Source organism: Suricata suricatta, chromosome 2 (assembly GCF_006229205.1).
Source record: "Suricata suricatta isolate VVHF042 chromosome 2, meerkat_22Aug2017_6uvM2_HiC, whole genome shotgun sequence".
NCBI classification, from domain to species: Eukaryota; Metazoa; Chordata; class Mammalia; order Carnivora; family Herpestidae; genus Suricata; species Suricata suricatta.
Window position 1 is genome coordinate 100,362,972 of NC_043701.1, and position 23,640 is coordinate 100,386,611.

The window sequence follows — 23,640 nt, forward strand, 5'->3', positions numbered from 1 at the left end:
ATTCTCTCTCTCCCTCTGCCCCATCTCTTCCCTTCTCTCAAAAACAGAACAAAAACAACAAAACACCTCAAAGAATCCATTAAAGAAAAACAAAAACAAAAACTATGTGAACTGCAAAACAGTTCAGCAAGGTTCTGAGATACAAGATCAATACACACAAAATTAACTGTATTTCTCTACATTAGCAATATATAATCGAGAAGTCAAGTTTTAATTCCATTTAAAATAGCATCAGGAGAATAAAACATTTAGGAAAAATTTATCAAAAAGTGCAAGATGCATGCACTGAAAACTACAAAGGAAAGAATTAAAGATAAACAAAGAGAAAAACATCCTTATGTTTATGTGTTGAAAGATTTAATAATGTTAAAATGGTAGCGCTTCCTAAGATCACCCACATATTCAATGCAATGCCCATCACAGCACCACTGCCTTTTTGGTACATATTAAATATCTGATACTAAGATGCGTATGAAATGTAAGTGACTCAAAAGAGCAGAAGAAACTTCAAAAACAAAATAGGAACACTCATAGTTCCCAATTTCAAATCTTCCTACCTAAGGTAATCCTGACATTGTGGTATTAATATAAAGATAAACACAGACACCAACGGAATCAGGGGGAGCATTCACAAATAAACCTCATATTTACAGCCAATTGATTTTTGATATTTCTATGTCAAACATGTGTGGCCAAATTGCACTCCAAACACAGGTGTATAAAACTCCCCTCACCCTTGCCAAAACTGCATATTATCTTTTAAAATATTTATCAATTAATTTTCCCCAATGATGCAGAGACAAGTCAATAAAAAAATAGCATTCTTTCTAACAAGTGGTGCTCAGAGAATTGGACACCAATGAAAATGCTGATGTTGGAACCCTTCTTCACACCATGAGCAAAAATTAATTTAAGTTTTAAGCTTATTTATTTATTTTTGAGAGAGAGAGAGAAAGCAAGGAAGGGGCAGAGAGAGAGGGAGAAAAAGACAACTCAAGCAGGCTACACACCAGCAGTGCTAAGACTGATGTAGGGTTCAAACCCATGAACTGTGAGATTGTGACCTGGGCCAAAACCAAGAATAGGACTTAACCGACTGAACCTTCCAGGTGCCCCTAAATTGTATCAAAGACCTAATGTAAAAGCTGAAACCATAGGGACATCTGGGTGCTTAGTCAGTAACACATCAGGGTCTTGATTTCCGGTCAGGTCATGCTCTCATGGTCGTGGTATGGAGCCTTGTGTCAGGCTCCACACTGAGCATGGAACCTGCTTAGGATTCTCTCTCCCTCTCTCTGTGCCTCTCCCCTACTCATGCACAAGTCCTCTCTCTCTCTCCCTTAAAAAAAAAAAAACTAAACTAAAACAATAAAACTCAAAAGTAAACAGAGGTGCCAATCTTCACCATCACCAGCAGCAATTTCCTAGATATGCCGTGAAAAGCACAAACAACAAAGGACAACAGATACATTGAACTGTATCAAAATTCGCAACTTCTGTGCTACCAGATGCACCATGAAGACAACGAAAAGACAGTTCACAAAATGGGTAAACATATTTGCAAAACATATATCTGACCAAGACTAGTATATGTAATATATAAATAATTTCTAAAACTCAATAAATAGAAGCAGCCCACATTTAAAAAAAAAGGCAACAGGCTTGGATGAACAATCCTCTAAGAAAGATATACAAATGGCTCATAAGTATGTGAAAAATTCTCAACTTCTCTAGACAGTAAGGAAATAAAACCACGATACACCGCCTCATACCCACTAGGTGGCTAGCATCAGAAGCTCAGATGACATCAAGGATTGACGAGAATGCAAAAAAAATGGGAACCGTCATCTACTGCTTGTGGGAGTGTAAAATGATGCAGGCACTTTGGAAGGCAAATCTGGCAGCTCCTTAAATGACTAATCATAGAGGTACCATATGTCAGGGTTTAGCAGAGAAACAGACCGATAAGATCTCTACATCCACTTCTGTATCTATATTTCATATGGATATATATAAACACACAGACATGTATTGGCTCACTTCATTGTGCTGGCTGGCAAGATGGAAATCAGTAGAGCTGGCCTGTACACTGGAAACTCAGGCAAGACTTCTGTTACGTCTTGAGGCAGAACTCCTTCTAGAAACCTCAATTTTTGTTCCTTATTTAAGCTTTTAACTGCTTGGGTGAGGCTCAACCAAATTGCCAATTGTAATAATACCTTTTATCTAAATTGAACAAAGTATTGGGGCACCTGTGGGGCTCAGACAGTTGAGCATCCTACTCTTGGTTTTGGCTCAGGTCGTGATCTCATGGTTGGTGAGATGGAGCCCTGCGTGGGCTTGCTCTGACAACATGGAGCCTGCTTGAGATTCCCTCTCTGCCCCTGTCTCTGCCCCTTCTCTTTCTCTCCCTCAAAATAAATAATAAACATTAAAACAAAGCAAAGTCAGCAGATTATAAATGTGTATGACATCTGCAAAACACTTCCACAGAAACATATACATTGATGTTTGACCAAAAACTGGGTACTGTGTGTGGTCTAGCCAAGTTGGTACATAATTAACCATCACAACCATATGAGCCATCAATTACTATCCCAAGTATCTGCCCAACAAAACTGAAAACACATGTCAAAAATTTGCACAAGACTGTTTCTAGCAACATTATACATGATAGCCAAAAAGTGGAAATAACCCAACTCCACTCACTTACAAAAGGATCAGCGGAACTGGGTACATCCAGACTGCATAACGGAAAGCAAAGAAGTGCTGAGTCATGCTGCTATGATTTCACCCCGAAAGTATATGCGAAGTAAAAAAAAAAGAGCCAGTCACAAAAGACCATATGCCGAGTGGGTTCATGTTTATGAAATGCCCAGAATGGAACATCTATAGAAACCCAACATAGATTAATGGTTCCCCCTGCCAGCAGGGCAGAGCAAGGAGGAAGGGGATGTGGATGCATTCTTAGTACTTGGTGGGTAACAGAAATGTTCTAATGTTAGATCGCTGCAGTGGTACCCAAGTCTGTCAATATCCCAAAACCATTGATGGGTGCACTGGGGGCACGTGACACATGTGCTGTGTGTATCATATCTCAGTAAAGCTGTTCTCAGGTCATCCGGGTGGCTCAGTGGGTTAAACGCCTGCCTCTTGATTTTGGTTTGAGTCATGGTCTCGTGGTACGTGGGTTTGAGCCCTGCATGGGGCTCTGCACTGACAGTGTGGGGCCTGCTTGAGATTCTGTCTCTCCCAATCTCTCTCTCTCTGCCCCTTCCCCACTCAAGCCCACTCTCTCTCTCTCTCTCTCAAAATAACTAAATAAATAAAACTTTAAAAAAATAATAAAGCTGTCCTAACAGTATGCCAGGCTGCCACCTAGTTTTCAGCATTCTGTAAGAATTTTCCTTTTTATTCTTTAGGCAGTGATAATTACTGTTTCAACTCACATGCACAATTGTTACTCTCTTTAGGGCAGCCATGGCCAGTAATCCTTCCTTCTGCAATCCAGACCTCCTGCTGGGTGCTGTAGTTACAACAGGAGCTCAATACTACATCCATGGTTATAAATTAAATACGTGGATTGCTTACACATCTTGAAAAGAATTGCTTTTAGGGAGATTAGTTACAAAAAGTATCTAAAGCCTAAACATGATATACAAACAGCGACTACTTTAAACTATGAAAATAGACCATTCCCGTAGAACATTGTTCTGAGGAGCTGCTGATGTTACACAGAAGACCTGAAGGCATTTTCATGTGAGTGTAGTTTCAGAAAATCCTTCTCACTTCAGAAAACGAATTGAGCCTATTAAAGATATTATTGACGTTAATGTATTTCTTCAGAGTTTATTGATTTATTTCGGATTCTACAATAATGCATCCTTATTATAGAACAATTATAATATGAAGAAAAGTGTAATGAAGAAAATTAGTATGATATGGCCATCATGAATATGTTCAGTGGGGAGGGGCTTGGGTGGTTCAGTTCGTTGAGTGTCTGACTCTTGATTTTGGCTCAGGTCATGATCCCAGGCTCATGGGATTGAGTCCCTTGTTGGGCTTCATGCTGAGTGTGGAGCCTGCTTGGGATTCTATCTCTCTCCCTCACATGCCCCCTCTCCTTCTGCCTCTCCCTAAATTTAAAAACAAAATGTGTATTTCTGGTTTCTGTCTTTTTAATTTTTTTCTTGTGCTAAAATACATATGACATAAAATTTACCATCATAGCCATTTTTCAGTGTACATTTCAGTGGCTTCAAGAGCATCCACATCATTAGGTGTAAATGTCTTTTAAAATGAAGGGGAAATGATGTACTTCCATCCTGAGTGACAAAATTCAGAGGCATCTTTAGAGGCTTTGTAAAGAAAAGCAAGAAAAGACATTGAAATCAGAGAAGCTTTTATTTGTATATACATACTGCATGGTTCTATTAAAAACAGATTTTTGTTTTGTTTTGTTTTGTTTTGTTTTTAAAGAACAAGACTGTTTTTAAGAAGTTAAGCATACCAAATTATGGAAAGAACCCAAATGTCCATTAGCTGCTGAATGGATGAAGATGTGGCTTAGGGGCGCCTGGGTGGCTCAGTTGGTTAAGCGTCCAACTTAGGCTCAGATCATGATCTCACAGTTCATGGGTTCGAGCCCTGTGTCGGGCCCTGTGCTGGCAGCTCAGAGCCTGGAGCCTGCTTTGGATTCTGTGTCTCTCTCTCTCTCTCTGCCTCTCCCCTACTTACATTCTGTCTCTCTCTGTCTCTCCAAAATAAACATTTAAAAAATTATGAAAAAAAGAAGATGTGGTTTATATATGCAATGGAATATTACTTGAAAGTGAGGAAGAACGAAATCTGGCCATTTGCAGCAACATGGATGGAACTGGAGGGTATTATGCTGAGTGAAATACATCAGTCAGAGAAAGACAGATACCATATGTTTTCACTCAGATGTGGAACTTGAGAAACTTAACAGAAGGCCATGGGGAAGAGAAGGGGAAAAATTGTTACAAACAGAGATGGAGGCAAACTGGAAGAGACTCTTAAATACAGAAGATAAACTGAGGGTTGGCGGGGGGCACAGAGGAGGGCACTTGTTGGGATGAGCACTGGGTGTTGCACGGATTTGATGAACCACGGGAATCTACCTCCAAAATCAAGAGCACACTATACACACTGTATGTTAGCTAACTTGATAATAAATTATATTTTAAAATAAATATGAAAAAAACCAAAAGTTAGGCATACCTACAGTTGTGAAATCAAATAGATTCCCAGTGATTTGAGATACAATGAGACACAAAAAAACCAAAGGCTGATATCGCTGTGGAGGCTGGTGCCTCTGGGGCCTGTCCAGTGCACTTGGGATTCCTGGTAGTGGCTGCAAGTGCTCATCATGTCCTGGGGACACCGAGTCAGTTGTCCAAAATGAACTCTCCCCCTTCTGATGTGTAGAAGTTTAGACACCAAGAATGAAATTCTGCTCAGAAAATTCACAGAAGACCAGAAATTGATGTATGTATTTATTTTATTTTATTCGAGTCAATTAACATACACTATATTAGTTTCAGGTGTACAATGTAGTGACTCAACACCTCCATACAATATCTAGAGCTCATCACAGGTGCCCTCCTTAATCTTCATCCCCTATTTCACCCACTCCCCATCCACCTCCCCTCTGGTGACCGTCCATGTGGTCTAGTTAAGAGTCTATTTCTGGATTTGTCTCTGTCTCTCTCTTTTTTTCCTTCATTGGATTCTTCTGTTTCCTAAATTTCACATATGACTAAAATTATATGGTATTTGTCTTTCTCTGACTTATTTATTTCACTTAGCAAATGGTAAGTTTTCATTCTTTTTCATAGTTGAATATTCCATTATATATATAACATCTTATATATTCATATATATTCATATATATTCATATGTTATTTATATAGCATATATGAAACATCTTATGCATTCATCTATCAATGGACACATGGGCTGCTTGCATAGTGTGGCTATTGTAAACATGGGGGGATGTCCTTTCGAATTAGTATTTTTGTATTTAGAGGTTTAAATACCCAGCAGTGGAATTGCTGGACTTAGGGTAGCTCTGTTTTTAATGTTTTGAGGAACCTCCACACTTTTCCACAGTGGCTGCACCAGTTTGCATTCCCACCAGCAATGCCTGAGGGTTCCTTTTTCTTCACATCCTCACCAACATTGGTTGCTTCTTATATTTTTTTAATTTTAGCTATTGTACCAGGTGTGAAGTGATATCTCATTAGTTTTGATTTGCATTTTTCTGATGATGAGTGACATTGAACATCTTTTCATGTGTCTGGTGGCCAACTGGATGTTTTCTTTGGAGAAATAAAACCATAAAATTTATATTTTATATAAAGAGATGAATAAAAGAAAGAGACCCAAGTAATTTTACAAAACTAATATAATCTTGACTCCAATATCAAGCAAACAAGTACAAGAAAATACAACAATGCCGATCTCATTTGTTCAGGTAAACATAAATATTCTTCATAAAATAATTTTAAAATTCTAGGCAGCAACGTATAAAAACAAATCATTTGTGTGTGTGTTTACTCTCAGGACCAGAAAATCAGCTGATGTAAAACTTCATTAACAGATTAAAGCAAAGAAATCATATGGATAACCAAGTAGGTGCAAAATATTGTATGATACACTAAAACATATTTATTATAAAAGCTATTAATGAAGAATCGGAGGGGTGCCTTTGTGGCTCAGTCCGTTGAGCATCCAACTTGATTTTGGCTCCAGTCACGATTTCATGGTTTCTGAGATCAAGCCCGTGTTGGGCCCTGCACTGAAAGCATGGAGCCTGCTTGGGACTCTGTCTCCCTTTCTCTCTGCTCCCACCCAACTTGCATTCTCTCTCTCTCTCTCCCTCTCCCCTTTCTCTAAAAATAAATAAATATTTAACAAAGGAAAGAATTGGAAAGAATTCCTTCTGGTTGATAAAGATGCCTACTAGAGAAATGTGGCAGGTTTATAAATAATGGAGATCAGGTCACGAAGGAATCCCTGCTCTCGCCATTAAGGGTCACGGCTGTCCTTGACACTCCAGGCTAGACAAGTAGGACAAAGACAACCAATAAACAGAATGGATTTAAAAGTGAAAAGTACTAAATATTTTTTTCAGATGACATGTTGTGGAGGGACAAAAAGATTTAGAGGCCAAAATCATGACATTAAAAAATGTCTTCCCAAAGGTACCAGAACCCAAAGGTACTAGAACCAACATGAACATATCAAAGGGTAATAATGTCCCTGTGTATCAGCAATAACTAAATAAAATGGTGAATATAAAATAGGATCCTACCAACAATAACAACAGCATTTAGTAGTCTGTTAACACTTAAAATGATGAGATAGGAGACCTGGTGGGCTCAGGCGGTTAAGTGCCCCACTCTTGATTTCAGCTCAGGTCACGATCTCACAGTTCATGGAATTGAGCCCTGTGTCAGGCTCTGCACTGACAGCGTGGAGCCTGCTTGGAATTCTGTCTCTCTCTCTGCCCTTACACTGCTTCTGCATTCTCTCTCTCTCTCTCTCTTTCTCTCTCTCTCTCTCTCTCTCTCCCTCTCTCTCAAAATAAATAAACAAATAAGTATTCTCTGAAAAAAAATAATGAGATAAAATAAAATACAGCATAACTAATAGACGGCCTCAGACTGCCAGATGGAGAAATGTTGGCGTATGTTCCCAGCAAAATATTTTCGTTTTGAATACATACAAAGAATGCCTACAGATCATTGAGGCAAAGACAAAGACAGCACCCGACAAGAAAGCTGGAAAGGGCTTTTTCAGTGGACACTTTCCAGAGAAGATCAGAATGGCCGAAAACCTGCGTGCATAAGTCTGCTAGCCGTCAGCAAAATACTGATTAATATACAAAGAAACCATTTTACATTAATGTGCACAAATTTGTCTGTGATACAATGTGTGTTTCAAGGCTGGTGAGGAACATGGATTCCGGCACATTTCTGGTGGCCATGCATGTGGTGCGGCCTCTTGGAAGGGCAAGCTGGAAATCAGAAAACACACCATGACCTGACCTCAGGTGTATCAAGAGGGGCAGATGAAGGGACCCTCTTTTCCACCCAGCTCCCTATTTAAAATGCAGTGTATAGGGGCACTTGGGTGGCTCATTTGGTTAAATATGGGACTCGTTTTTAATGTTTGTTTGTTTGTTTGTTTGTTTTCAAGAGGCAGAGAGAGACAGAGCATGAGCAGGGAAGGGGCAGAGAGAGAGAGACAGAATCTGAGCAGGCTCCAGGCTCTGAGCTATCAACAACAGAGCCCGACGCGGAGCTCGAAGCCCATGAACAGTGAGATCAAGACCTAAGCGGAAGTCGATGCTCAACTGACTGAGCCACCCAGATGCCCCAAATATGAGACTTTTGATCTCAGCTCAGGTCATGATCTCACCATTCGTGAGTTCAAGCCCCACATTGGACTCTGTGCTGATAGCATGGAGACTACTTGGGATTCTAAATAAATAAATAAATAAATAAAATCAAAAAATAAAATGAAATGCAGCTTGAGGTGCAGTAAGGCCAAGAGGTGAGAAGGGGGTGCTGCTGAAAGCACTGTGTACTGAACTCCCAAGAGGGGAAAGGGCACCATGCCACGGGGCCACATGGGGAGTGGGAGTTCACAAGGGTTAGAAACCAGCCAGGGAAAGAGGAGGAGCTGTGGGAAGGAGTCACAGACAGGGCCCCTCAGGGCAGAGCCAGCAGGCTTAGGGTTAGCAAATTTGAATGACTGCATCGGGCTCCAGGGGAATAGGGGTGGCCCGCAGTTGCCTTATTCCTTGTCCTGGGGTGTTTAGGGCAGACGCAGGGTGAGGAGTGTGAGACCCCCGTCAGTGTAGGAGGAGGGTACAGGTGGACTGAATGGTTTGTATTTGGAAAGCAAGGAGAGGACTCCTCCTAGGTGGGTAGGGACGGGACATGACGCAGGAGGTTGGAGGTGACTCAGGCATGCCCTCACATTGTCCAGACAAGGTGTCTCCAGCACATGCATGTAGGGCACATGTGAAAGCTTCTTGCTTACAGAAGCCAAGGACATGGCTCACACATCCCCAGACTGTAATCAAGCCAACTTAGGGTCTTATCTTCGAGGTGACAGTAATGGTGACACGTAATAGTGACACAGGAAGGTGAAAAGGCAATAGAACATTCGGACAAGAGAACAGCACCTTCTTAGGGGAAACTTGGAGGTGGACTCTGTGTCCTCAAGTCCCAGCCTTGTCCCAGCTCAGTCTCAAATGGTCAGATGCGCAAAATGTATCAGCTAGCCAGGACAGTAATGAGATCCTTGCTAATGCTGGGGAGACTAGGAATTCTCCCCATCAACAGCTAAACCAGAGCAATTACTATAATGTGAGGCCAGAACACGGCTGTATCAGGTTAGGGCTGAAAATAAGCAGCCAGCCCCCTCGAATTCTCTGCCAGCCAGCTGGGCAGGCTGGCTACAGCCACCTGATCGACCTGCAAGTAATCCCATTGCAATGTTACATGATTTAGACTTTCCAGCTCCACTCTTCGGGTAAGATGGTCTCTCGGGGCTTCTGATTAAATTGCTCCTTTTTTCCTCCTAAGAACTTCACTCTTTGGAACACACTGTAGTAACGCTCTGGCATGAGCCTGCGAAGAGGCGTAAATAGGTGTGTTCACTTTAACGAGTCCAGTAACGAGTCCAGTAGCAAAAATTGGAAACAAACTGCATTTTCATCAGCAGAAGCATAGATGGTTGATCCACTACATTGTTATACAGTGAAATTCTTTATAGAACACATGTCAAATGGATACATCGCTGTTGAGAATGCAAATAACGTGTCTTTTATGACCTTTGAGAAGAAATTAAATACACAGAATATGCCTTTTGTTTATACAATGCAATAAAGGTCTAATATGGTGAAGGTAAATAATGTCTCCAGAACATTAATTTCAGGGCCAGTATTTGAAACACGTAACAGCAATCACAGCAGGGACACTGATCAGTCAGAAGGGACTCAACATGCAGGGGCAAGGTTCCTGAGGCCCCTCGCTGGACCAGACAGAATACCTTTCCTTGGAGTGTCTTGAGGACATCCAGGGAGTCATAAGGGGGATCAGGGTGACCAGAGTGCAGACCGGCAGCTGGACAGGGAGTGGAGGTCAGAAACTGGGGGACTTTATTTTATAAGCCATCATGAATGCATTTCAATGTTTTTGGTATCTGATATGGGCATACTGGCTAAATATCAGCTCTTTCAGGAAAAAAGAAAGTACTTGGAAAAAATTTACACAGGAAGGATATATATTTATATACATTCTAATGTAGGTGTGTGTGTGTGTGTGTGTGTGTGTGCGTGCATGGATATGTGTATTTTTAAAAACACAGGTGTCTCTCTAATAATTTTATTGACAGGTGCATGCAGACTTGACTTTGGCTTCAGCTCTAGGTGAATTTCCTAGTTTTGGAAAGGGACCTTTATTTCCGATATGTACGTATTTATGTACACTCATACATGTTATACACATGGAAATATTTACATAATATTCTTTCATAAATCTTCCCCTCAAAATTTCCTTTCACCTATCACTCTTGATTCCTTGACTCTCCACTCAGGTCATGATCTCATGGTTCTTGAGTTCGAGTCCCGTGTTTGGCTGTGCCCTGACACTGGGGAGCCTGCTTGGGGTTCTCTCTCTCCCTCTCTCTCTGCCTCTCCTCTGCTTGACTCTCTCTCTCTCAAAATAAATAAATAAACATTAAAAAAAAAAGTCTTTGCCTTTGCCGAGAGGCTGGGGACAATGAAAGTCTGGGTCCTGGGACTGGATGCACCTAGGATCAAAGGGCGGGTACTGGAGAGCTTGCCAACTTGATTTTGAATTCCTATCAGGTAATAAGCACAGAAGCTGAGAGGTAGGGCGTTTTTCAAGTCCAGTTTTGTAGCTAGACATCTGGACAGTCATAAGAGATATTTGAGTACATAGAATAAGGTGATACATTTTGACAACAGCAACAAAAGTAGCATTGGTTATTGTGATCGAAGAGCTCCTTAACACTAGGCACCATCTTATTATTTTTTTATTCCTTTTTATTAAAAATGTTTAAACTTTTATTTATTTTTGAGAGACAGAGAGGGACAGAGCTTGAATGGGGGAGGAGAAGAGAGAGGGAGACACAGAATCTGAAGGAGGCTCCAGGCTCTGAGTTGTCAGCACAGAGCCTGACGTGGGGCTCAAACCCACGGACCGTGAGATCATGACCTGAGACAAAATTGGATGCTTAACTGACTGACTGAGCCACCCAGGCGCCCCACCGTCTTATTATTCTACCCACAATCTGAGGAGATCATGACCTTGATTATCAACATGTGACCATACTATACCTCAAATCTTACTGGCTTGACCGTGATTACTCAGGTAGTGATCTGTAGAGCAGGGACATTAACCAAGATAGTTGGTACAGCAAATCTGAGAATGCGCTTTACTGGAAAAACACTGGCATGTGCTTGGTAGAATGATTATAATAGTGGAAACGTAACAATTGGCCATATGGTGCTTCTAGACAGGTAAATCCTGTAGGGTCATGACCTGTTCTCCTGGCTATCGGGGGCCTTTTTAAGCAAGACATTCTTAAACATTTGAATGCTCAACACTCTACATGACACGGAGACCTAAGAGGAATTGAAATGTCTTCTAGAAAAGACCTCAGGTACAATACAGGACACCACAGCATGCGGTCATCTGAGGTCCAAGCAACTGAGTTAATAGAATCTCAGAGATTTCTCACCATTGTGTATTTTCCATGGATAGATTTCACAGGAAGAGACTGAAGTCTTTTGGGACTGATACACAGAGAAAAGAGGGAACGGAGCAAGAAACGCTAGCAATGACCAACACAGAAATTATTTATTAATTGTAAGAACAAGAAATTAATTATAGGAACAAGGACTTGGAGGGGAGGATTGGAATGCAGAGCAGTGGGGCTGCCTATCAGCAGAGGCTGGCTGCAGGGCAGGGCTGCAGTCTGGGGGAGACAGGTGCACCATTACCAACATGCAGAGACTGTGGTGCCCAGAAATGCAAGGCAGCAGGACGAGGTGATTTATGGCTCTTCCCTCGTGTTAATTCTCTGCATACTTTTATCTGGCACTTGTAACCAAATTTAGAAAAATAAAATACGTGGTAAATATGTGATACCTATTACAACCAGCTTTTGTACTCAGGATACTGGAGATGAAAACACATGCTCTAAGCCATGGAAGGAAATCAATGCTTCTGCCAAGGCCACTGTTGGTGGAGATGAGGCAGGTGCAGGAAAAAGAATAAATACGGGCAGCATTTGCTTCCAGTGAGAATGATAAGCAAGTCCATTAACATTAAGTTAGTTCAGGACGCCTGGACAGCTCAGCTGGTTATGTGTCTGACTCTTGGTTTCAGCTCAGGTCATGATCTCATGGATTATGAGTTTGAGCCTTACATCGGGCTCTGTGTTGACAGCATGGACCCTGCTTGGGATTCCCTCTCTCTCTCCCTCTCTCTCTCTCTCTCTCTCTCTCTCTCTCTCTCTCTCTCTCTCTGCCACATACACTCTCTCTCAAAATAAATAAACTTAAAAAAATTAAGTGAGTTTAGTACCTGGAAGGCAGGAGGGTTCCTGGTCAAGAGGGCAGGCCGTGAATCTGATGTAACATTGTGATTGTGTGTCAATGATACTCTAATACATTGTTCTTTAAATTGCTCATGAAAGCTATAAAAAAGCTTTGCTGTGGTCATCGTCATGGTTTTGTTGTAACATTTATCTCTAAGGATATCATTCCTGATAATCTGGCAAGTCTCCAAAGATAAGTATGAGAATAATAAACATAATGAAATTAAGAAGAAGAAGGAGAAAAAGGAAATGATGGAGGAGGAGGAGGAGGAGGAGGAAAAGAAGAAGAAGAAAAATGAGGAAGGGGAGGTAGATGGAGATGGAAGGGTAGGGGTGGGGAGAGGGTAGGGAAGGACAAAGAGGAGGAGGAGGAGGAGGAGAAAGGGGGGAGGAGATGGAGAGGAACAACAACAATAAGGGCCTAAAAGTAGCCTCTGGGGTTTTTATGCAGGTTCTAGAACTTTCTACCTGTGTGAACTTAAGATGAATATATAACTTATGCATAAATCAGCCTCCTCAAATAAAAAGAGTTCCTGGAACACAGCAGTTCCTCAATTAAAGGTGGCCACCATTACTGCCATGTGCCCAGCCCTGACCCAACACCTTACACAAGTTAACCATCACCATTAGTCTATGAAGTACGTAACACATTCTTCTTTTTAATTTTATAAATGAAAAGAGTAGAGATCAAAAAGATTAAGAAATCTACATTAGGTAAAAAATGTGGTAAAAAAAAAGTTGGAATTTTAATCTAGAACTGTCTGAATGTGGACATCATGACCCACAATTCTTTTGTTGAGCATTTACAACAAAATGAAACAGCACGTAAGAATTGCCATGATATGGGAATGACATCATGATGTCCTCTCGCCACAGAATCTCTACCATCAGACTTCCCTCACAGGTAGAGAAGGGTCACCCAGTCTCTCCAAGTTGGGAAACCAGGGACTGAGGTGGCCTTGCTTCCTTGTCACATTCCTCCCTTCCCCCCGCCCCAGGCCATCATTACGCTGTTGAAGAATATTGCAGAGAGACAGCATTTTCAGCTTCTAATTAGCAACGGACAAGAAATTTTGTCTCTTATCTTCTTCCCTTTGCTGACGAAAATCATAGATGCATCGTCTTGTATTATCCGTGAAAGAAGATTCTACCATGATACAAATAAGTTGATTATTAACAAAGAAAATGTGAATGACCTAAACTGGTTTTAAGGTGCTTGATGAAGAGGACCTGAATATATCTCCAATTTCTACTCTATTAAAATTCAGGAGCTTTATAAGGTCAATTGCCCATCTGCACACAAGAAACATTGCCATGATTTTGCAGCCTGTGAAATATTGCAGGTTTTCAAGTTCACTCTGGCTTTGATAAGCTGTTATTTTATTCATTCAATAAACAGTGAATGTAACACTTCTGGAAATGCCAATGCGTAAGCCCCAAAAGGAACACACTCCCTTCATAAAGGGCTTCTAATTACCAGTAACAGTCCAATGAGTCATATTTAGGAAGCACAGACAGTTTCCCAAAACATTTCCATTTTTTTGCCTTGAAATCACCCTAAAGCCAGTCATCTGATTCTTTACGTGTTCACAGTGAACTTTCCCCAAAGCCGTCAACATAAGGAAAAGAATGATACATGACAATGCTAAAATTTATTCTCTCATTTGGGTCTTTCAGAGAAAACATTTACACCCTGAGCATATTAGCAGATTCTAATGCTATGAGGAATCATCACAAACACGCGGGGTGTTGGCTTGCATGAGGCATTGTTTTAAGAGCTTTGTATTTGGTAACTCCCCTAATCCTTACTACAATCCAGTGAAATGGGTGCTGATAAAGACCCAATTTAGAGATGAGGGAAGAACAACCATGGAATAGGTTGATGGCTTTTCCAAGGCCACGAGGGAAGTGAGTGTCACAGCAGGCATCAAGCTGAGCTCCAGGTATAGATTTTGGCCATGGTGGGTACGCAAGAGTATTTGTTACATAAAGTGAATGAATAGATAAAGACCGGAGAGATGGATGGCCACATTAGACTTGTTCTCCATGGAAATCCATGGTATCTATGGAAGTTTAGAGGTCAGGGAGTATTTTTTTCACACTAGCTTATTTCATATTTATCACAGCCGTTAATGATGGACTGGGAGCTCCATTCTATATACAGGAAACTCAACAGTGAGCATATGAGGATTTAGTTGGTGTTCTCCCATCAAAGCTGCCAGACTGTTGAGGACAATGAAGGTCTAGCGCATTGCCTGGCAAATGGCATTCGTACAACGAATATATCCTCTATAATTGCTCGGGGGTAGTTATGGAGAGCTTAAACTAGAATGTGATGTGGTGTTTCAATGTCTGAGTGCCCATGAAGAGCTCCAAATACCATTCTGCACAAATGGAGTTGACAATAGACCCAAACGTTAGAAAATGAAGGTTCTTGGGGCACTTGAGTGGCTCAGTCGGTTATGCATCCGACTTTGGCGCGGGTCATTAACTCAAAATCAGTGAGTCCTATCCCTTCATCCTTCATCGGGCTTTCTGCTGTCAGCGAGGAGTCTGCTTCAGATCCTCTGTCTTCTTCTCTTCCTCTCTCTCTCTCTCTCTCTCTCTCTCTGCCCCTGCCCTACTCGTGTACTCTCTTCTCTCTCAAAAATAAATAAACATTAAAAAAATCTTTTTAAAGAAAAGGGAGGTTTTTAAATAGTGAATAGGACATGGGTTTTGTTCTGGGGATAAGTGTAGATGGGGACAAATAACTGAAAGTCAAGGTGAAAAAGGTCCCATCAGAGGGACAAAAGGGAATGTGAAAGGAGGGTTCTTGGGGACAGATGTCTAAGATGGTCCTCGAAAGACCAGAGCTTCCAGAAGCAGGATAAGCCCTGCTCTGTGTTTCCAGTCTCCCAGCAGCCAACACTGCAGCCCCACCATCCGGGCCCATCCCAGGCCCACAGGGCACCCCAAGTGCATGCCCTCTTTGAACCACCCCCTGTCTCTCACCCCCATCTCCAACATGCCAACTCTCATGTGGACTGCAACTGTACCCTTCAGACTGATCTGTACACTTCTACTGGTACTCACTCACTCCCAGTGTATTCCTCAAATACTCAGAGTTATGAACCATCTTAAGAAACACAAAACAAAGAATTTTGCTGGTGTACTAAAGACATTTCAAGGGGCCTCATCATAAGCGTAGTGAAGTCCAAGTTCTCCTTGGGCCCCTATTGGCCCAATTGCCCCCTAGACGGACACTTCTTTTGGTTCACTATATTCCAACAATATTTGCAATATTTTTCTCCATCAACCATTTCATGTCTGTTCTTATTTCAATCCCTGCGCACTGTTCTCTCTTCTGCTGAAGATGTCCTTCTTGTGATTGAGTCTCCATGATTCAGCAATAGAGCCCAAGGTCTTTCCTCCAAAAAGGATTCTCTGAACATTACAAGCTGAAGTATGCCCTTCATCAATTCCTCAGATCACTTCCTATGCATTTGTCCTCTGTCATTTATTTCTTAAATGAGACCCTTCCAAAGAACACCATTATCAGCCTTCCTCAGTGGCAGGAGAGAGAGGAACCTATAGGACAAAAGCTTCTATTTTCAGAGCCTTTGCTCTGCACAAAAAGATAGGAATGTGCAAAAGGATGCATGACTACACCTTCTCAAATTCTTCTCCATTGCCCATCTTTGCCATGACTCAAAATAAACCCTGGGCAAATTGAAAACTTGAGAGCTTCTTGGCTCACATGCATGCATGGAGTAATCTATGCCAGAGAGTGATCTCTGGTGTGTCCTTCAGCACCGGCTGTCTTCTGCTTACCTGTAGACCAAGGCATGGCCCACACCTGACGTGGCCTTGGTCCTGGGAGAGACACACACCAGCAGTCTTGACTGCAGCTCCTGGAGGGACTTGGAATTCAGATGCACTGGAAAAAGATGGTATTTGTGATACCTGCTGTGTGGCTAACATGCCCCTGCAATTTCCAAGTTAGTTTCTTCCTTATCCTCAGCCACTCGGAATATATCCATAGCCTGGCCTGAGTTTCCATTTGAGGCATCAAAATTCCTTTTTGCATTGATATTTTGGCCCCAAAGCCCACTGGATCCTCCACGAGAGGCCAAGGCAGGCTGACTGGTGCTCTAGGCAGTGACCAGGAAAGTTCTAAACTTGATAGACTATTCAGCCACTTAATGACATGCCACTTTCCTGCTGGTTACACAAAATAAAACTTCAAATTTAAAATGCAGGAAGGGGCCTGGGTGGCTCAGCTGGCTAAGCATCTAACTCTTGATTTTGGCTCAGGTCATGATCTCGAGGTTCATGAGTTCAAGCCCCACATGCACTGAGAGTGCAGAGCCTGCTTGGGATCCTGTCTCTCCCCTCTCTCTGTCCCTCCCCTGCTGGCTTATGTCTCTCTCTCAAACTAAATAAATAAGCTTAAAAGTGTACTAAAAAAATAAAATGCAGTGAGTTCTGACAAATGCACAAAGCAATAAGATTACCACCACTGTCAGGATACGGAATAATTTCATCACACCAAAAAGGTTCCTCCTGACCTCATATAGGCGTCCTCAACCCCAGCCTGTCATGACCTGGTCCCTGGCTTTATGACTTTTGTTATATCTTTCCCACAATTTCATATAAATGGAATTGTACCTTTAGTCGTCTTTTAAGTCAGAAATATCGACTCACTAAGATAAAGTAAAAATGAGAATTATATTTTATGACCACTTCAATGACCCAGTGTGTCATCATTTTTTTTATTAGCTGTGATATGAATATTAAGTAGAGGGTGCTATAGTATAAGGAAGCAGGCCAAGCTAGTTTGGGAGTGTTAGAAAAAGACAACAAATAGCTTAAAGGTTTAAAGAAAAGACACTTAATATAATACTCTCTAGATCCATCCATGCTGTTGTGACTGGCAAGATTTAATTCTTTTTTGAACAGCATTCTCTTTTTTTTTTAATGTTTATTTCTTTTTTGAGAAATAGAGAGAGACAGAGGCACAGAGAGAGAGGGAGACACAGAAGCTGAAGCAGGCTCCAGGCTCTGAGCTGTCAGCACAGAGCCTGATGCGGGGCTCGAACTCACAAACCTTGGGATCATGACCTGATTTGAAGTGGGACACTCAGCCACCCGAGCCACCCAGGTGCCCCAAAATTTAATTCTTTTCTAAGGCTGCATACTATTTCATTGTATATAAACACCACATCTCCTTTATCTGTTCATCTGTCGATGGACACTTGGGATGTTCTGTGTTTGGCTTTTGTAAATAATGCTGCAGTAAACTTAGGGTTGCATGTAGCCTTTCAAATTAGTGTTTCCATTCTCTTTGTGTAAATATCCACTAGTGGAACTACTTGGTCACATAGTACTTCTTTTTTAAACTTTTTGAGAAACATCCACACTGTTTTCCACAGTAGCTGCACAAATTGCCATGCCCAGCAACTAAATGAAATAAGTCAGACAAAGAAACAGGATCCCACATGTCACTTATATGTGGAATCTGAAGCATAAAACACATGGGCAAACAATAACAAAGATGGAAACAGACTCCTAAATGCAGTTAACAAACTTGTGGTTGGTGGGGGTGGGGGTGAGGGTGGGCCTGGGAAAAATAGGTGAAGGGAATTAAGAGGCACAGACTTCCAGCTATGAAATAAATAAGTCAGGGCACCTGGGTGGCTCAGTTGTTTGAGAGTTGGAATCTTGATTTCAGCTCAGGTTATGATCCCAGGGTCACAGGATCAAGCCCCACGTCAGGCTCTGTGCTGAGCATGGAGCCTGCTTAAAATTCTTTCTCTCTCTCTCTCTCTCTCTCTCAAAAATAAAATCACAATAAATAAATAAAACAAAGATAAATAAAATAAAATGAATAAGTCATGAGGATGAAAAGAACAGCATAGAGAAAATAGTCAATAATATTGTCACAACTTTGTACACTGACAGATAGTAATTACACTATGAGGAACATTTCATAATGTATATAATTATTGAATTATTTGGTTGGGCTCTTGGAGCTAATATAATATTATATGTCAATTTTACTTCAATTTAAAATTAAATTAAATTAAATTAAGGGGCACCTGGGTGGCTCAGTTGGTTAAGTGTCCAATTCTTGGTCTCAGCTCAGATCATGATCTCATAGTTCATGAGTTCAAGCCCCACATCAGGCTCTGCACTGACAGCATGCAGAGCCTGCTTGGGATTCTCTCTCTTCCCCTCTCTCTGTCCCTCCTCTTCTCATGCAATCTATGTCTCTCTCAAAATAAATAAATAAACTTTGAAAAATAATATAAAATAAGTTAAAGTAAAACAGAGGAAAATAAAATAACAAGAAAAAGGCTCTTTAGCTAAAGGACTATAATTATCTTTTATCATCACACAATATTTGAAAGCCTAATGTATTGTTTCCCCGAGCTTCCTGCCTCACTCATGTTGGTCTGGAATTGATTTTGCTGGGTAGCATTTGCTTTTGATTGAGTATGATTCAAATGGAAACCTTTTGGCAGATTTTCAAACAAAGAAACACAGTGTGAGAATGTTTTCTGCACTCATTTGCAGCCAATTTGGTCCGGGCATCTCCAAGGTACAGCAGGTTATCCATGACTGTGGAAACAGCTCTCACCAAAGCAGTGCCCCATAATGAGATTCAGTCCAATTTGACAGAGGAAAATAAGTTTTAACACATGCACTGTTTGTGCTTAGGAATTTCAATAAGTACCAAACTTCAGAAACCCTCTCTCAACATAAAATAAAGCCAATCCAAATAGATAGCATTAATAAAGTGAAAAATGGTACCGCGACACTCTGTAGTTTAAGACCAGTGTCATCTACATTCAGAGACGTATGTAAACCAGTTGGAGCTACGGAATTTAACTTCTTGATGATACATTTCTTTCCATGAAAATGAGCTGTGCGCTTGGCACTCTTGTTTTCATTTGTTCGATTTGGTTTTCAGAAAATATATCTTATTTCTTTGTATTGACTAATTGGTTGGCTTTCCCCCTCACCCCGTTCCCACCAATTTGGCCAACTCAGACTTCCTTTTTCACGTGAGGTAGTGCCTGACGGCAGGTATCTGCTCTTTTCCTTTGAGACTGCCGATGCATTAGGTGTCAGTGTTATACACTCCTAGGAATCATGACCAGATGTTCTAGAGTTTAATGGAAAGGTTTGGGGCTGAAGATAAATGAGGATTCATACCCTTTCTCTGCAAATCATAAGTTTTGCACAGAGAAGATATGATTTAGTCTTTCTGATCATTAATTATTATCATCTTGAGTAATTTTTGTATAGATTGTGAGACTATGTAAGTAAAATGGTGCGGGGCAGAATAATGCCTCCTTCCGGGACATCCCTGACGGAAACCCAGAAACGTGTTAAAATCTTATCTTACATAACAACAGAGACATTGCACGATGAAGTTAAAGGTCTTAGGATGGGAGGGTTACTCTGGGTTCTGGGTGTGCTCCGTGTGACCACTGTCTCAATTCCATCAGCCCCTAACCTCTTACCTCCCCATCACACTGCTGCTGAAGACCCAGAAACCCACTTTTCCATCAAAATCCTGGGCAATGACTGTTGCTGATATCAGTACAGAATGCACTGTGGCTTCAATTGATAGAAACTATCATCAACTATTAAAGGGACTAAGTGTGCTTCCAGACAATCAAGACACTCCCTTCTCCTGCATCAGAATCCACTTCTAGGTGAGACGTTACATGTGCCTACAGAACTATGCTTCAACCTTGACAGCCCTAAACCATTCCCCACCTCTAGTAATACGGAGCTATTTCTATTTTCTTAAAATTTACATTTAAATTCACTATCTCCATCTATTCTTCTTTTTGCTCATTGGTTCATCATGATTCAGTCATTGTGGAAAACACTATAGAGGTTCCTCCAAAAACTGAAAATCGAACTACCTTGTGATCATGCAGTCCCTCTCATGGGCTGAGACCCAAGGCCAATGAACTCAGTTCCTCAAAGAGATATGTGCACGTGTTTGTTTATTTCAGAGTTCCTCTGAACATCCAGCAGAGGGAATCGATCTGAGTGTCCACTGATTGGATGAATGGATAGAGAAAGTGTGGTTTATATATACAATGGGATATTATGCAGCCTTTACAGAAGGGGAAATTCTGCCATTTGCAGCCACATGAATGGACCCGGAGGACATTATGCTTAGGGAATGCGCCAGACAGAGAAAGGAAGTTTAAAACCTGTGTGACCTCAGCTATATGTGGAGGCTAAAATAGTCAAATACAAAGAAGCAGAATAGAACAGTGGGAGGTGGAGGAAACCTAAATAAGTTGCTCAAGGGCTACAAAGTTGCAGGACAGCTAGAGTGAATAAGTTGGAAATGTACTGAGTGTGCATTTTTGATGGCTCTTACCACACACACAAAACATGGTTAAGAGTGTGAGCAGATGATATGTTAGCTTCACTGTAGTAACTATTGCACTCTGTGTATATATATGAAACCATCATGTTGTATGCCCTAAAGATACACAATTCTTACTAAAAAAATAAAATGAGCTTTGGACTGAGTTCATTGGTGAGTAATATACACATTTCAGAAGACAGTTTCATTATGTTACAATGTAGCCACTTAGTCATTCTTTTCTGAACACTGATACTTTCTGGAATGATTATTTAAAGGTAAAAATAATTCAATCTATATTCTGTCTAAACCAGAGGCAATTTAAGATTTATGTTTTAATCACTAATTACTGGAACAAGTATGCTGGCTTGCACTTTGCAATTGCTGCATTATTTTTCAAAGCCACTTTAATCTTCTTACATTTCTGATCCAATTATGCTTCTCAAGTACTTGTCATTTATCCCATTATCTGAAATTTTCTTCTATCTGATGTAGTTAGAGATACACATTTTCATGCATATCTCGCTCTGTAGCATTTATCCACACTGGGCACCATGATCAAATTCCTATAGGTCTGTCTCTCATCAGGAAGCTGATCTGTCTCCTCCAACATTTCTACATCTCTGCTCATGTTTCTCCCAGGAAATGTATCTAGTGAAATGATATGAACAGTAAACAAGCATGCAGACAAAAAAAATAGCATTTTAAGAGTATGTGTATATATATGTGTGTATACAAGTGTATATATATAAGTGTATATGTATATATATATGCAAGTATATATATGTGTATATATATACACAAGTGTATACATACTTAGACACACACACACACACACACACACACACACACACATATACACATATTACCAATTGCCCTCTATCTTATTCATAGTCAAGATTCTGCTTATCTTCTGTCTGCGGAGTTGTCTTCCATTCACCCCATCATGCCCTTAGTCACCTGGAAAGGTTCTTCCCAAACCCATCAACAGGTCAATGTAACAAACTAAAAGGACATGCCTCCTCCTTGTTTTTGTTGACTCACCTGCAGAATTTGAGACTCTCGATCTTGAGTCCTTAACATTTCCTCCTTCCCTGGGTTCCAAGTCGCTCTTCTCTCCCGATTTTCAGCCCACGGCAAGTGCTACCTTGAGTTCCAGGCCATGTATTCAGTGCTTTATTTTTATGACCTGGCTCAACCTGGGAGGAAATCCCAGAGGCAGCGGCAATCTGCTTATCTCAAATGTTGAAACTAAAGCTGGATAGCATCCCAGGTAAGCAGCTAAGGGCAGTAGGGTCCCAGGTGACACCCCCGACGATGGAGATGGGACTGCAAAAGGAGACCAGCTTCTCCATCACGTCCACAGCCGCCTTCTTGCTCCCACTTCTCGCTGCGATTCTTACCGAGTCACACTTATGCTCATGCACACCGGACACTACAGATGCGCGCAGGAACAATGAATAGGAGAATTCTTGAGATGTTGGTCTGGCATCCCCAGCCCAAAAGGTATCAAACCAAACTCATCCTTTATCTCATGAACCTGCAGTTCATCCTACATTCCTGATCCAGTGTCCCACAGTTAACCAAGAATCAACCCTAGAAACTATCTGTGTTCATCCCTCTCCTTCCCCCCTCCAACTAGCATTGAGCCTACTGTCCAAGATCATTTTCCGAACACCTCCAGAATGCCTCTAATTCTCTTACTTGGGTTTAGAGACTCATTGGGTCTCACTTTCTCTACTTCAAATAGTATCCAGTCCTGATTCTTATGTTAACTTACTTACTAGTTACAGGTGAATTCTTTCCCTTTTGAGGAATGGTATTATCTCATCTGTAAGGGGAAACAAGACAATGAATTATAGTCAACATTCACAGAGAATTTTCTCTGTGCTCATGGCCTTTATGTATGTCCACTCATCTAATTCCAAAATTCGATGGAACTTTTAGCAGTTCCATTTTATGAGCAAGAGACTGAGGTCTAATAAGTGAAGTGTGAGGAACTTTCCCATGGTCGTACAAGTGGCTTGGGATTTCTTCCCAGGTCTGGCTCCAGAACTTACTCTCAGCATAGGGCTCGATGACCCTCAAGCAGAATTGGGCAGTTTTGTGTAGCTTCTCAGGACAACATGAACATTGGCATTATATATACACCAATCTAATCTGGGTCTACCAGTTATAAGCTGGGTGACCATGAGAAATAACTTTTCTTTCTGACTTTCAGATCTTTTTTTCTAGGAAGAAAAAGAGTAATCTTATTTCATTGGATTTGTAGCAGAAATGATGAGTTATTATCCAATATCAATTTCCTCCTTCTTCCGTGATAATACAAGTTCTGATTTTTAATAGGCATGAAGCCGCTGGAACACATTTCCCTCAAAACTGGATGTGACCATGAGATAAAGTCTGTCCAAGGAAATTAAGAGGAGGTGGTAGTTTCTGGAAATATTCCTTAGATGATTGCTGACAAAATTCTTGTTGTCTGTTTCTTTCTTTTTCCTCCTGAGTCACAGGATGTAATGGCTGAAGCCAAAACCTTATTTGACACAGAGCATGATTTGACCTGTTGAGTAGCAAGGTACACAGAGATGGGGATCTTG